Here is a 16,380-nt window from a genome sequence, read left to right as displayed (position 1 = left end):
AGTGCTGGGATTACAGGCGTGAGCCACCGGTGAAATAGGTAGTTAGGGTGAATTTTTATGAACAAAGAAATGTATTCTGTGGGGTTTTGGTGTTTTCTCTTTAGATTTGATTTTATAAAAGTTTGTGGCTTTGGCTGGGTGCAGTGGCTCACGCTTCTTCTAATCCCAGCACTTTGGGAGGCCAAGAAGGGCAGATCACCTGAGTTCAGGAGTTGGACACCAGCCTGGTCAACACGGCGAAACCCCGTGTCTACTAAAAATACAAAAATTAGCCTAGCGTGGTGGTGGGTGCCTGTAGTCCCAGCTACTTGGGAGGCTGAGGTAGGAGAATTGCTTGAATCCAGGAGGCAGAGGTTGCAGTGAGCTGAGACTGTGCCACTGCACCCCAGCCTGGGCGACAAGAGCAAAACTCCGTCTCCAAAAAAAAAAAAAAAGTGGCTTTTTGATCCTCATCTCTTGAGATTGTCTTGTGGATGAAACAATGTAGTTTTTCATAGGCATGATTTGTATTGGGTTTCCATATATCCAGATGTGCATGGGAAGGTCTTGGTTTTACCTGTTGTCCTAGCACTCTGTCCTGTTAGCTTATTTTTTTCACTCAAAAGCAGCATATTTAGTTCTTAATTTTATGATACCTCAATTATATCTCAACTAAATGCCTTGGACTTATTTATTTTTAACAAATATTGTCACTTAGCTTACGTTTTCCAGGGTCTTGTTGGTATTTATGGAGCCCTCTTATGTTTTCAAATCATATTATAGATCTATTTTGTGGTCAGCTCCTCTTTATTTATTTATTTTTTTTTTTAATTTATTTTTTTGAGGTGGAATTTTGTTCTTGTTGCCCAGGCTGGAGTGCAATGGCACAATCTCAGCTTACCGCAACCTCTGCCTCCCGGGTTCAAGCAATTCTCCTGCCTCAGCCTCCCGAGTATCTGGGATTACAGGCAGGCATCACCACGCCCGGCTAATTTTGTATTTTTAGTAGAGATGGGGTTACTCCATGTTGGTTAGGCTGGTCTCGAACTCCCAACCTCAGGTGATCCGCCCACCTCAGCCTCCCAAAGTGCTGGGATTATAGGCGTGAGCCACTGCCCAGTGCTCCTCTGTATTTATAATTCACACTTGATATGTTCCTGTGTCAATTTTGGGTCTCTTTTGTGACTTAATTTCAGTTCATTTCTATAATTTTAAAAGTTGCGGGGAGGCTTCCCAACTTTTTCAGTGCCCATTATTATCAGGTACTGAAATTAAAAAGAGGAAGAGGAAATTAGATTTGAGAGAATATGGTATGTCGTGCTTTTGCTAGACATTTTACAGACCTCCTTTAATATTCAGTGAACAAGGTAACTGAATACTGACAAGGATGTGTCATGCAGGGATGAGAATCAGCCTGGATTTTAGTCTTCATTTTGTTACCAAGATGATTTATTAACCTTGACAAATTATTTCCTTTTCTGGGCTTCTACTTCCTCATCTACAAAATGGGGAAAGAGTGTTGGATAGATTAGGTTCTAATCTGGCTCTAAGATTTTATGACTGATCTTTTTGATAGCTTGAAATCTCAACATAACCCTTTTAATTGAATGCTTTCAAAAGGACTAAGTAGCAATCACTTTCTTGCTTACTAACTCAAATTACAAGAAAAACAAAAAGTTATCCCTTTTTTCCCCGCAAACAACTTTAGTTACTATAGAAAAAAATTGAGGCAGCTATGTAGTGTTGTTTTAAGTTTGCAGCTTCTAATGTAAGCTTTTCTTCTAACAGGACTAGGGCTGGGTGCAGTGGCTCACACTTGTAATACCAGCACCTTGGGAAGCTGAGGTGGGAGGATCACTTGGGACTAGGAGTTGGAGACCAGCCTGGGCATCATAGAGCGGTCACCCTGTCTCTACAAAAAAAAAAAAAAAAAAAAAAAAAAAAATCCTGGGCATGGTGGTATGTGTGCCAGTCCCAGCTACTTGTGAGGCTGAGGTGGGAGGATAGTTTGAGCCTAGGAAGTTGAGGGTGCAGTGAACCATAATTGCACCACTGCACTCCAGCCTGGGTAACAGAGTGAGACCCTGTCTATTAAAAAAAAAAAAAAAAGGACTAATGTGAATGTTTATTGAATGTTTTATTTTTGTGTCAAAATACGGGTCCTTGTGAGAACATCCTGAGTGCTAAGCCAATAACAACACTATTTTTGAGAAGAGAGAGAAGATGATTTTGCAGCAGTGTAGAAAGATGATAAAACAAAAGGAAAGGTGATCTGCGAATTTGGCCCCATTTTCTCTCCTCTTCTGTAGCCAGAGCTTTCAACTTCGTGGAGCTGGGGCTTCCCCGTGTTTGCTGAACAGAGGAGCTGAGGCTCTGGACCTGGTGGGGTGGTGAGAAGGGAGGGGCGTTGTCCGTAATAGGATGATTCCTGCTTCTCACGCGTCCCTCCCTAGGGAAGTTGCTGGGACTGAAGCCTGATTGTTGCTGGCCTTTTTCCCCTGCCCCTCCCCCTTGTTTTTGTTTTAAGCTCTCTGTACCCGTTGGCAGGTAGAGGACTACTCAAGGCCTTGGAAGCAGTGTGCTTTAATGGAATAAGTGCAGGCTTAGGAGCCAGTCAGACTGGTGTTCATATCTGAACTCTACTACAAGTAACTGTGGGTCTGGGATAAGTACTGAGCCTTTTTCACACCTCAGGTTTCTCTTTGTAAAATGATAATAATTGTAGCGGTTAAGTTCCTTTTGGTTTCAAGTGGCAGAAACCAACTGTTGTTTTCTAACCTCTCAAAAGGGGGTTTATTGGAAGGACTCTGGAGGGATAGCCTAACAACCAGATCTTCAGATGGGGCAGAAACGGGAGCTCTGGGGACCTTGGCAGCAGGTGTGGTAGGCTTTCTCTCTAGGGCATGACCTCTTTCTCACAGTCCACATCCACTCCATCAGCAAATCTTGTCAGAGCTAACTTTACAGTGTACCCAGGTTCTATTTTGCATTACCTCTAGGGTTCTCATTCTCTCCTGGATTTTTATATTAGCCTCCTGAGACTCCTTCCTGTTTCATTTCTTTTTGTTGTTATTGTTTGTTTTGTTTTGTTTTGTTTTTTATAGACAGATTTCTCATTCTCTTGCCCAGGCTGGAGTACAGTAGCAGGATCATAGTTCACTGCAGCCTCAGACTCCTGGGCTCAAGGGATCCTACCACCTCAGCCTCCCAAGTAGCTGGGACTACAGGCCTGCGCCACCATGTCTAGGTCTTCCTAATTCTGTGCTTGTTCCCCGCCTCAGTCTGTTCTCAACAAAGCAGCCACAGTGAACCTGTAAACCTTTATGGCAAAATATGCCACTTCTTACTTAAAACCCTCCAAGGGCTGCTAATATCCTTCTGAGAAAAAGCCTAATTCGTAGCTTATCTCTCATTTCCTACTCCTCTCCCTTTGATTTCCCTGCTTCAGTCAAGCTGGACTCCTTATTGATTCTCAGTCTCTTCAGGCATTCATTCTGCCTCAGGGCCTTTGCACTTGTTCCCTTCGCCTGAATGGTCTTCCTTCAAGCTGTCATTATGGCTCATCCTTTCTCCTCCTTCAGTGAGGCTTTTGTTCCCCTTCCAACTTAGAATTATCCTTCAACAGTAAGGCTTTTTCTAACCACTTATTGAAAACTAAAATTGCCCCATTCCCAGTCTTCTTTGTCTGCTTAATTTTTTTCCATACTATATAGTACCACCTAGTATACTATATTTTTTGCCTATTTATTTAGTCTCTTTTTCCCAACTATATAGTAAGAATTCCATAAGGGCAGAACCCTGTCCATTTTGTCAGTGCCAAATCTCCAGTGCCTGGCAGGTAGTAGGTGCTCAATAAATATTTGTATAATGAAGAACATTTTTCATCAAGTGTTTTTCTTAGTTGAGTCAGCATGGCAAGAGGGATGGGCCATGTAAAATAAGCGTGACCCCCTGGGAACTTGCCCAGATGTGAAGCCCAGAGAAGAGGAGAAAGAATTGTCATCTGAAGGCCATCCCAGTTGATGTCTCTGAGGTTGCCATGAGGACGAAATCAACTGGTGTATGATTGTCTCGTAGCTGCCAAGAAAATATTCGTTCTTCTCCCTTTGTGAAAACAGGTACCTGACAATATTAACATTGAGAAATTCAGTCATTCTCCATAATATAGGTTGTTGTTTGCAAGAGTAGAAATTATGGTCATAGAAATATGAAAACTCATATGCAGCCTAATGTTTTAATCAGTAGTGTCTTCAAAAAGGGATGGTATTGAAATTCTACAAATTGTAGACGGGTTTTATAAGGGCTCTTCTGGTATCTGAGCAGACCCAAATCTCAGGACCCAAACCACATTCATAAAAGAGTGGGAACTCATAGAGTGGGAAGGAAGGCGTTAAAGTTTTCATTTTTAATTTCCTTTCTGTAGTAGGAAATGTTTTGCATGGTGGCAGGCTAGGCTGTGAGTACATTAATCTTTGGATTTTACGATGAATATCTACTAATTCGTCCTTTTATGTCACACTTACAACGTTTTGTTTTTCAAAGGTATGTGTATATTATATGTATGAAGTGAGTTCTTTCATTATAAAAAAAAGTTTGATTTACCCATCTGATAATTTTTGGGTAAAGATTATTTCCTGTAGTTTCATCAAGATGAAGAACTTGAATAGTTGGGTTTTTTTTTTAATGTTCATAAACTTTAGCACTGTTTTGTTCCTGAACTATCTGAGTAGAAACTTAAGCTTTGGAGTCAGACACACTTGGGTTAGATTGTCATGTCTGAAGCATCTCAGTCACATGGCCTTGGACACGCCAGTCTGTCTGCAGTGACAGGATCATCATCCTAGCACCTAGCATAGGCCTGTTGAGAGTTAAAAAAAGGAGAGGGGCTTATCCTCAAACATAGCAAGCAAAAATAATTAGCTATTTTTATTATTAATAAATGGTAAAAGTCCTTTAATGTTGTGTCTTATTATAAATTTCATTCTGATTTTATCTAAAATGTCAATACTAACAAAATTTAAAAAAAATTTAGCTCTGTATGTACCCTACTTTGAACAAGCAAATGGTTTTCAGAAGCATAAAACATGAACGAGGCATTTATTGTGAAAACATATTTTTAAACCTTTAGGTTTCACTTTTTAAAGTTGATAACCAAGCTTAGACAAGTCTTTTTTTTTAATATAACAAGTTTTATATGGAGATTAGTAAATTTATGTGTAGTCTTCATTTTGATAGTGATTTCTAGATCTTGGTTACAGTTGTTATTGAACAATGCTGTCAGTGAATTTTTTATTCACTGGAGCTCACCTAATTAGGTGAAACTTTATCCACCATGTCACTGTGCAGTAACAACGGTGGTCTGTCTTGTTTCATTAGGACATCTTATCATGGCTCATGTCATTAGTGCCCGAATTTAGATTCCACGAGGCCTGAGGGACATCTAAGTATTTTCCCTTTGTAAATGACATAGATAATCTCCAGGCACTTGCGATTTTGTTTTCCACACTTCGCTTTTGCTTAATTTTCTGAAGATGAGAAATATTTTAAGAACAGTAACTCTGAGCATTATAAGCAAATTCAAGGCAGCATCATGGTTTTCAAGAGCTGGCTCAGATCTGAAAGAGGAAATGGATAGAGTCATTTGTAAAAAGATGGGGTGCTATTAGATTTACTTTTCCTTTGTAAATTGTATTCATCAGATGAATAGTATTTACTAAGCTATATTGATATACATGATTATATAAAAGTGTTCTTCAGGAACATTATTTTTCTAATTATCTTTGTTGTTTTAAGCCCCAGTTGCTACTGGCAAATGGATTAATACTGAATTTTTGGTATTTGCAGACATTAAGGTACAGCTATAAATGTTTATTGCCTGAGAAAAGGAAAAATATATGAAAGGAAATAATTTTTTTTTTTTTTTTTTTGAGACTGAGTTTTGCTCTTGTTGCCCAGGCTAGAGTGCAATGGTGCAACCTCCACCTCCCGGGTACAAGCGATTCTCCTGCCTCAGCCTCCCGAGTACTGGGATTACAGGCATGTGCCACCACCCCCGGCTAATTTTTATATTTTTAGCAGAGACGGGGTTTCACCGTGTTGGGCAGGCTGGTTTCGAACTCCCGACCTCAGGTGATCCGCCCGCCTTGGCCTCCCAAAGTGCTGGGATTACAGGCGTGAGCCACTGTGCCTGGCCGGAAACCTGGCCTGAGTTCTGGAGTTCAAGACCAGCCTGGTCAACATGGTGAAACCCCGTCTCTACTAAAAATACAAAAATTAGCCGGGGGTGGTGGCACGCACCTGTATTCCCAGCTACTTGAGAGGCTGAGGCAGGAGAATCGCTTGAACCTGGGAGGCAGAAGTTGCAGTGAGCCAAGATCATCTGCACTCCAGCTTGGGCAACAGAGTGAGACTCTTGTCTCAAAAAAAAAAAAAAAAGTTGTTTTCATTGAGAAAAATATTTTACTGATGGTGTAGGTTGAATACTTGGCATAGCTAGGTTTTTTGTTTGTTTGTTTTGAGATGGAGTCTTGCTCTGCCGCCCAGGCTGGAGTGCAGTGGCACGATCTCAGCTCACTGCAAGCTCTGTCTCCTGGGTTCATACCATTCTCCTGCCTCAGCCTCCCGAGTAGCTGGGACTGCAGGTGCCCGTCACCACACCTGGCTAATGTTTTCATATTTTTAATAGAGATGGGGTTTTACCGTGTTAGCCAGGATGGTCTCGATCTCCTGACCTTGTGATCTGCCCGCCTCGGCCTCCCAAAGTGCTGGGATTACAGGCATGAGCCACCACACCTGGCCGTACTTTTTTTTATTATTTTAAAATTATTTTATTTTATTTTATTTTGAGATGGAGTTTCACTCTTGTTGCCCAGGCTGGAGTGCAGTGGTGCGATCTTGGCTCAGTGCAACCTCCACCTTCCAGTTTCAAGTGATTCTCCTGCCTCAGCCTCCTGAGTAGCTGGGATTACAGGCGCCCGCCACCATGCAGGATAATTTTTGTATTTTTAGTAGAGACAGGGTTTCACCATGTTGGCTGGGCTGGTCTTGGAACTCCTGACCTCATGATCCACCCAACTTGGCTTCCCAAGGTGCTGGGATTACAGGCGTGAGCCACCATGCCTAGCCTGTGTTTGTGTTTTTTAAATAACAGTTTTATTGGTACATAATTCACATACAATAACATTCATCTTTTCAAAATGTACAATTCATTGGTTCTTAGTGTATTCACAAATTGTGCAACCATCACTACTATCTAGTTTTATATTTTCATCCCAAAAAGAAATCTTGTACCCATTTTTCAGTCACTCCCGCTCTCTCCTTCCTCCCAGCTCCTACCAACGACTAATCTACTTTATCTCTCCGTGGATTTGCCTGTTTTGGACATTTTATAAAAACGGAATCATATAATATGTGAACATTTTGTATCTGGCTTCTTTCACTTGGCTTAATGTTTCCAAGATTCATCCATGTTTAGCATTCATTTGAATCCTTTTTATGGTCAAATAATATTCCAGTGTATGGGTATACCACATTTTGTTTAGGCATTCATCAGTTTGAGTTGTTTCCACTTTTTGGCTATTATGAATAATACCATAAATATTTGCAAGTTTTTACATAAACATCTATTTTTTTTCTTTCCTTTTGTTTTTTTTTTGTGAGACGGAGTCTTGCTCTGTCGCCCAGGCTGCAGTGCAGTGGTGTGATCTTGGCTCACTGCAAGCTCCACCTCCCGGGTTCACACCTGTCTCCTGCCTCAGCCTCTTGAGTAGCTGGGACTACAGGCGCCCACCACCATGCCTGGCTAATTTTTTGTATTATTAGTAGAGACAGGGTTTCACTGTGTTAGCCAGGATGGTCTCAATCTCCTGACCTCGTGATCCGCCCACCTCGGCTTCCCAAGGTGCTGGGATTACAGGCGTGAGCCACCGCGCCCCGCCGCCGGTTTTTGTTTTTTTTAAAATAGTGATGTGGTCTCGTCAAGTTGCTTAGGCTCATCTCTTAACTCCTACCCTCAAGTGATCCTTTTGCCTCAGCCTCCTAAAGTCTTGGGATTATAAGTGTGAGCCACGGGGCTCAGCCCATTGAAACTTTTACTGCCTTATCTTTTTTATTTTGAAGCACTTTAGAGTAGTGGTTTAAAGCTTAAGCTTTGGAGTCACACAGGCCAGGGTTAAATCCTGACTCTAGTATTTATTAGTTCAGCAGACTTGGGACAAATTATTATTTTATTTATTTATTTATTTATTCATTTATTTTGAGACGGAGTCTTGCTCTGTCGCCCAGGCTGGAGTGCAGTGGGGCAATCTCGGCTCACTGCAAGCTCGGCCTCCCAGGTTCATGGCGTTCTCCTGCCTCAGCCTCCCAAGTAGCTGGGATTATAGGCATGTGCCACCACGCCCGGCTAATATTTGTATTTTTAGTAGAGACGGGGTTTCACCATGTTGGCCAGGCTGGTCGTGAACTCCAGACCTCAGGTGATCCGTCCGCCTTGGCCTCCCAAAGTGCTGGGATTACAGGTGTGAGCCACCATGCCCATCTGGGACAAATTATTTAACCTCTCTGACCCTCTTTTTCCTTATCTGTAAAGTGAAGAGTAGTACCTATATCACAAAGATGGTATGACAATTGAGAATGTGTAAAGTCCATACTATAATGAGTAATAATAAGTACCAATAAATGATAATGGAAATGTTTTTTCCCTAGTGCAATGACTTTTCATTTAGTTTTATGGAAGTCCTGGTAGGTTTCATGAGGCCCTCAGAGTAGTATCTTTCAAACTTTTCTGACCATGAACCCACACTAAGAAATACCTTTTACAAGGTGACTCAGTTCTTACATAAATACTCAGACACGTATCTATACGTGTCAAAATGTCAGGAGAAAACACCCTATGTTACTCTTCTCTTACCCTGCTATAAAGAACTACCGGAGACTGGGTAATTTATAAAGGAAAGAGATTTAATGTACTCACAGTTCTGCATGCCTGGGAGACCTCAGGAACTTAAAATCATGGCGGAAGGCACCTCTTCACAGGCTGACAGGAGAGAGAACGAGTGCCAGCAGGGGAAATTCCAGATGCTTATAAAACCATCAGATCTCGTGAAACTCACGCATTATCACGAGAACAAAATGGGAGAAACCGCCCCATGATCCAATTATGTCCACCTGGTTCTCCCCTTGACTCATGGGTATTACAATTCAAGATGAGCTTTTGGGTGGGGCACAGCCAAACCATATCTTACCCTTTCCATGGGCAGTGTACTGTCTTATTTTTTATAGAAGTTTTAGATATACAGAAAGATGGAGCAGAAAGTACAGTGGGGACGTGAAAGTACAGTGGGGACTCTCTTCTGGATTTGTGCTTTTTTTTTTTTTTTAACATTGCTGAATAACTGAATAATATTCCAGCAGTATTATGTACCACAGTTTGTGTTGAGGCGAGGGAGGATCACTTGAGCCTAGGAGTTCGAGGGTGCAGTGAGCTAGGATTGGTGCTGCTGCACTCAGCCTGGGCAGCAGAGCAAGATCCTGTCTCTAAAAAAAAGAAACATTAAAAAAAATGGGTGTATGGCTGTCTCTGCCTTCGTAAGAGGGTTAAATATGTACTTCTACAGTCTTATTTATTTAGAAAAAAATTTTCATTGCTCTAAGGTTAATTTTATTTCTTTTCCAAAATAATACAAGCCCTAATTATGGAAATTGAACTTAATATGATCTTACTAAACTGTACCTTTATTTTCCTTGGAGTTAATTCTTCATCCCTAAAATTTGTGTCAGGGGAAGGGGGTGGTGCTGAACTCACCCCTGTTACCCTGCAGTGCCACCTTGTGGAAAGAAAAGCTTTAGCTCAAGCTTGTCCAACCCATGGCACCGGGCCCCAGGAGGCCCAGGACAGCTTTGAATGCAGCCCAACACAAATTAGTAAACTTTCTTAAAACATCATGATATATATATGTTTTTTAACGATCTTTTTTTCTAACTCATCGGCTATCATTAGTGTTAGTGTATTTTATGTGTGGCCCAAGACAATTCTCCAGTGTGGCCCAGGGAAGCCCAAAGTTGGGACACCCCTGCTTTAGAGCAAGGGACATCCATTGTATCTCTAGGTTTGAGTGAAATCTGCCGAATACCACATACTTACGTTCAAGGCTCCTGACTTTCACACTAATTTTTTTTTTTTTTTTTTGAAATAGAGTCACTGTCGCCCAGGCTGGTGTGCAGTGGCGTGATCTTGGCTCACTGCAACCTCTGCCTCCTGGGTTCAAGGGATTCCACTGTCTCAGCCTCTGAGTAGCTGGGATTATAGGCAGGTGCCACCACGCCCAGCTAATTTTTTTTTGTATTTTTAGTAGAGATGGGGTTTCGCCATGTTGGCCAGGCTGGTCTCGAACTCCTGACCTCAAATGATCTGTCTACCTTGGTCTCCCAAAGTGCTGGGATTATAGGCATGAGCCACTGTGCCCAGCCTCACACTAACTTTTTTAAAGAATATTTTTCTTCTCTTTGATGTGGACTAATTCAGTGATTAGAGGGGTAAAATATTGGCTGTTTTTCTACAGAGAACTTGAAGATGAGAAAACAGGCAAACACCTACCTGTCGTGATTCAAGAAACCTACTATAAAAAGACATTTCATGGCCGGGTGTGGTGCCTCATGCCTATAATCCCAGCACTTTGGGAGGCCAAGGTGGGTGGATCACATGGTCAGGAGATCGAGACCATCCTGGCTAACACGGTGAAACCCCGTCTCTTCTAAAAATACAAAAAATTAGCCGGGCGTGGTGGCAGGCACTTTTTGTCCCAGCTACTTGGGAGGCTGAGGCAGGAGAATGGCGTGAACCCGGAAGGCGGAGCTTGCAGTGAGCCGAGATCGCGCCACTGCAGTCCAGCCTGGGCAACAGCGTGATACTCTGTCTCAAAAAAAAGGGACATTTTACGTATAATTGGGGGAGTTTATTGAGTGCTTCTTACGTGCCAGGCACTGCTTCAGGCACTACTGACACAGCAGGTAATTAACTGAAACTCTGCTCTCAAGAAGCTTATGTGTTCTAGTGACAACAGACAGAGGATAAACAAATATATACATAGATCAGGTGGTGGTTGAGTGCTAAGCAGAAATACATAAACCAGGGTAGGAGGACAGAGGGATGGAGTAGTGCTATTTTAGGTAGACTCTCGGTTAAGGAAAGCTTCCTTGCTAAGACGCCATTCCAGCAGAGGCCTGAAAGAAGAGGGTAATACAATGTCAGTAGCTGAGTGAAGCGGTCTATGCAGAGAATAGCAAGTGCAAAGCCCCTGAGGCAGGAGTTGGCTTGCCCTGTTGAGGGAGGGAGAAGGGATGAAGAGTGTGGTAAGCACTGAGATCAGAGAGGTATGCATGTGTGTGTTGCAGGTCTTGCAGGGCCTCTTAGACAATAGTTAGGACTTTGAAATTTATTCTCAGAGAGGAAACCACGGGAAGGTTTTGAATGAAGTGATGTATCTGAAGGGTGAGAGTGGAAACAGATGAATGAGTTTGCTCTTGCAGACATCCTTTCTGAGAGGTGGTGGTGGCTCGGGCTTGGGTAGTAGCCAGGGAGACGAGTTATCAGATTCTGGGTACGAGGTTGACAGTCTTGCTAATGGATTGTTTGTGGAGTATGAGAGAGAAGGGAGTTGAGCCAATCCTTTATTTTATTCTCCTTTTTCTGTGTGGATGACAGCGACTCCCAGGTGTGTTTTTCAGTCTTTGAGAGGCTAATTGAGGAAAGTGAGATGAAGCATTTAGGGTGATGGCTTAGACTTAGTTTTCCTTACAGCTCTAATGTTTCTGAGATTTTAAATTGGTGAACTGAGTTGCAATCAGGGCCAGAAGGGACCTTAGCATCAATTCTCATTTTGGGGTGCGTGGCCTGCTGGAAAGCTAAAGGGGTCTTCCTGGTGTTCACCCACCCTCACCCCAACTGATCCTTTCTGTGGCTTTTATGAGCTATTTACTCATAACCTACCAAGTGAGTTATTGCAAGTTACTAAAATTTAGTATAGCTTTTATCACCTTATTTCTCTTCAGTTATTTTTTGTTATCCCTGAGCTCCTTTTCCACTAGAAAGAAGTAGTAGATGGTATAGGTGAGCTGGGGGGTCTAATACTTTACCTGATTGGGTTGGGCCAGAAAAGCCTGAGAGCCATTTTCCTGCAAATATGTGTTTCATATTATCTGCTGAGTTCTTGCCAAGAAACCAAGACCCAGAGATAGACTAAGGAGCAGCTTCCCCAGCCAGTTGCAGCAGTCAATGCCATAGCTAAGGATGGAACTTGGGCCTCCTATTCCAGGGTTCTTTGTACCATGTAAGTCAAGTTTCTGAATTCCTTTTCTAGAAGTTTTATATATCCTACTTTTTAAAAACAGCTTCATTGTGTTATAATTTATGTGCCGTAAAGTTTACCTATTTTAAGTGAACATTCAGTGATCTTTAGTAAATTTACATAGTTGTACAGCCATCATCACAATCTAATTTTAGAACATTACTGTCATACCAAAACAAAGTTTGTGCCTATTTGCCATCACTCCTCATTCCCATCCCCAGTCCTAGGCAACCACACATCTTTCTTTCTCTATGGATTTGACTGTTCTGGGCATTTCATATAAATGGAATCATATAACATGTGGTCTTTTGTGTCTGGCCTCTTTCACTTAGCTTAGTATTTTCAAAGTTCATCCATGTTGTAGCATGTGCCAATACTTTGTTACTTTTATTGCTGAATAATATTCCATTGTATGATATTCCATAATTATCTGTTAATGGAGATTTTGGTTTTGTCTTGTCTTTCCTTTTCTCTCTCCTTCCTTCCTTCCTTCCTTCCTTCTTTCCTTCCTTTTTTTTTTTTTTTTTTGAGACAGCATCTCGCTCTGTCACTCAAGCTGGAGTGCAGTGGCATGATCACAGTTCACTGCAGCTTTGACCTCCTGAGCTCAAGCAATCCTCACACCTAGGCTTCCTGAGTAGCTGGGACTATAGACGTGTGCCACCATGCCCAGCTACTTTTTAAATTTTTTGTAGAGGCGGGGTTTTGTTATGTTTCCCAGGCTGGTCTTGAACTCTTGAGCTCAAGCAATCTGCCACCGTTGGCCTCCCAAAGTTCTAGGATTACAGGCATGAGCCACCGTTCCTGGCCTTGTTTCTTCTTTTTGGCTACTATGAACAGTGCAGCTATGAACATTTGCATACAAGACTTTGCGTGGACATATATTTTTATTTCCCCAGGGTAGGTACCTAGGAGTGGAATTGCTGGGCCATATGGCAAATCTGTGTTTAAAATTTTTTAGGCCGGGCATAGTGGCTCACGCCTGTAATCCCAGCACTTTGAGAGGCCGAGGCGGGCAGATCACGTGAGCTCAGGAGTTCGAGACCAGCCTGGCCAACATGGTGAAACCCTATCTCTACTGAAAATAAAAAAATTAGCCAGGTGTGGTAGCGTGCGCCTATAATCCCAGCTACTTGGGAGGCTGAAGCAGGAGAATCACTTGAACCTGGGAGGCGGAGGTTGCAGTGAGCTGAGATTGAGCCACTGCACTCCAGCTGAACTGTTATACAAAATAGCTGTACCATTTTACATCTTCATCACCAATATATGAAGGTTTCAGTTTCTCCACATCCTTGTCAATGCTTGTGATTGTCTGTCTCTTTGATTATAGGATAATTCCTGTTTAGATTTTTTTTTTCCTTAGAGATGGGATCTCACTCTATCACCCAGGCTGTAGTATAGTGGTATGATCATAGCTCACTGCAGCACTGAACTCCTGGGCTCATGTGATCCTCTACCTCAGTGTCCTGAGTAGGTGGGACTACAGACACATACCATGATGCCCAGCTAGTTGTTTATTCATTTATTTAGTTTTTAGTAGAGATGGGGTCTCACTATGTTGCCCACGCTGGTCTCAAATTCCTGGGCCTAAGCGATCCTCCTGCCTCTGCCTCCCTCAGTGTTGAGATTACAGGCTTGAATCACCATGCCCAGCTAATTCCTGTTTTTTAATAGCTTATACATCCTCAATTTGTGTTTTGCTTTGGTTTCCTTGGATTGCCAAGAAAATAGTTTAAATACCAAGTTTGTAAAAATGTTAAAATATCTGTATGGGTTACTTAAATTAGTGATTATTTGATTTCAGTTGATTTTCTTAGTTCAGATGTTCCTGAAAGCAAGGGTAAGATGACGTCTTAAGCTACTTAATAATGGTTGTCAGTTTTCTGCCTGCCTCATCCTGCATTTCTTGAGCACCACTGTGTGTCCAGGCACTGAGCTGGAGAACACAAGTATTGTCCTTATGGTCTAGTATGATCTTTTCCAACTTTTTTGAATGAAAAAAAAAAAAATGGAGCAAGTTAAGACACACTTAGATGATTTCAAGACCAGGTAATGAGTCACAGATACTGTTCCAGTAGAGGATGTAGTCAAGAAAACTATTGATAATTTAATGTAAGAAAGTTGTGCTATAAATAGCCACAGTCTGTTACAGCAGGGGAGAAGAGGAGGCTTTATCTGAGGTTGGGTCAAGATGGGCAGACATTGGTTCCAGTCTTTCTCAGGTCAGGTCAGGATGGGTAGAGAGTACTGTCAGTGAGCAGAAAGGGGCAGGATTTGTTGTGTGATTCATCAGGGCAGAGAAGCAGTTTGAGGAAAGGCATAAGTAGGGCATCTTGTCATTACATGCTATATTTGTTACAGCACACAATTAGAAATTTTTGTTTTCCTAACTGTAGCTAACCAAATCTTTTATTTATTTGTTTATTATTTATTTATTTATTTATTTATTTATTTTTGAGACGGAGTCTCGCTCTGTTGCCCAGGCTGGAGTGCAGTGGTGCTATCTCGGCTCCCTGCAAGCTCCGCCTCCCGGGTTCACAGCATTCTCCTGCCTCAGCCTCCCGAGTAGCTGGGACTACAGGTGCCCACCACCATGTCCGGCTAATTTTTTGTATTTTTAATAGAGACGGGGTTTCACTGTGTTAGCCAGGATGGTCTTGATCTCCTGTCCTGGTGATCCGCCTGCCTTGGCCTCCCAAAGTGCTGGGATTACAGGTGTGAGCCACCGCGCCCGGCCCCAAATCTTTTATTTTTAACATATTAATCATTTAGGAAGGATAAATGTATTAACTTGTTTTCTTTTTTCATTTAGTTTCCTTAATCCTACTGAATTTCATCTGTTTTGTACATACTATTAAAGAAAAAAATATGCTACCCATTAAATTGTGTCGTGCCATCGTGAGGTGTACTATGATTTCAAAGATGTTATTAAAATACAAGCAAGTGCATCTAGAATCAATACACTATATTTGTTTTGGAGCTTCTTTAGTCATGTTTAAGCTGAAGAAATCTTACTAGAATAACATTAGCAGTCACACGGCTTTTCAGCTTCAGTTTTCGGTGATGCTTTAGGGAAATGTGTACCATCCAGGTCAAAACCAGCTTAATTTCTCTAGAAAGCTTTAAAGTCTGCCATGATTATAATGAAATTAGCTTGAATAATAGAGATTAGGGAAAATGAATTTTGCTAAAATTAGGAAAGACAGGGTTATTGCGAGTGATAAAATTGAACACAAGAAATTGAAATAATGTTTAGTGACTTTTGGATAAGTTATTTGGGTGTTCTTCGCTTTTAAAAATATCCAGATTTACAACCTGTCATCGTGCCTCTCCCCCTCCCTCATCACATTGAACTTACTCATGAGCTGAAGAGTCTTGGTAATTCAGAAGGTACCCCAAAATGCTGCCATACCATCCTTCATTCTGACAATGCATTCATAAAGAATTCGGCGTTTCAGAGCAAGTAAGCACAAGCTGTGCCTCTGTGAGTGCCTAAGGGTACTGCTTTACGCTTGCTATATTCATGAGGCAATGATTGTGCAAATGTTTTGCTAGCTCAGAGCGTTGAGAGCAAACCGTGGGATGCCTTAGTGGGTAGAAGGGTAAGGAACAAGGAAGAAAAACTGATTCCGAAGTACTGAGTGAAACAGGGCATTCTGCTTGTTGCTAGTGAACTGTAGGAATAGCATATAAGGGAAGGTAGTAAAAAAAAATTTTTTTACTCATTTGAAACTTCAATTTATAAAGCATGATTTGGGAAAATTTATTATTAGATCTTTTTGTTGTTGTTGTTGTTTTTGAGACAGAGTCTCACTCTTTTGCCCAGGCCTGAACTGCAGTGGTGCTATCTCGGCTCACTGCAAGCTCCGCCTCCCGGGTTCACACCATTGTCCTGCCTCAGCCTCCCGATATTACTAGATCTTTAAGAGCATAGATTATGAAGTCATATTGGAAAATATTTACCATTACAACTGTAGAATAAATGTGTATAAGTAAGAATAAAACTATATTCCAGTTGTTTCTGATGAAACTGTTAAAGTATTAGTCTTGGCCTTGG

General features: G+C 41.8%; 1 protein-coding gene across 20 annotated transcripts in view; it reads left to right on the top strand.

The window, feature by feature from the left end:
* The window catches only part of PPP1R13B (protein phosphatase 1 regulatory subunit 13B), a 110,290-nt gene that overhangs the window by 25,646 nt on the left and 68,264 nt on the right, over positions 1-16,380 (top strand). The window contains exon 1 of one of the 20 annotated variants that reach the window (XM_054665829.2): positions 3,881-4,097. The exons of 16 other annotated variants lie outside the window; for them this stretch is intronic. The gene's annotated coding sequence lies outside the window, so the exon portion shown is untranslated. Of the gene's footprint in view, positions 1-3,880; positions 4,098-12,182; positions 12,306-16,380 lie in introns of those variants that run through there. 3 more of the 20 variants (XM_009428563.5, XM_054665831.2, XM_016926779.4) reach the window with 3 other exon arrangements.

This window comes from Pan troglodytes, chromosome 15 (assembly GCF_028858775.2).
Source record: "Pan troglodytes isolate AG18354 chromosome 15, NHGRI_mPanTro3-v2.0_pri, whole genome shotgun sequence".
NCBI lineage: Eukaryota > Metazoa > Chordata > Mammalia > Primates > Hominidae > Pan > Pan troglodytes.
This window is presented reverse-complemented; position numbering and strand designations above follow the sequence as displayed.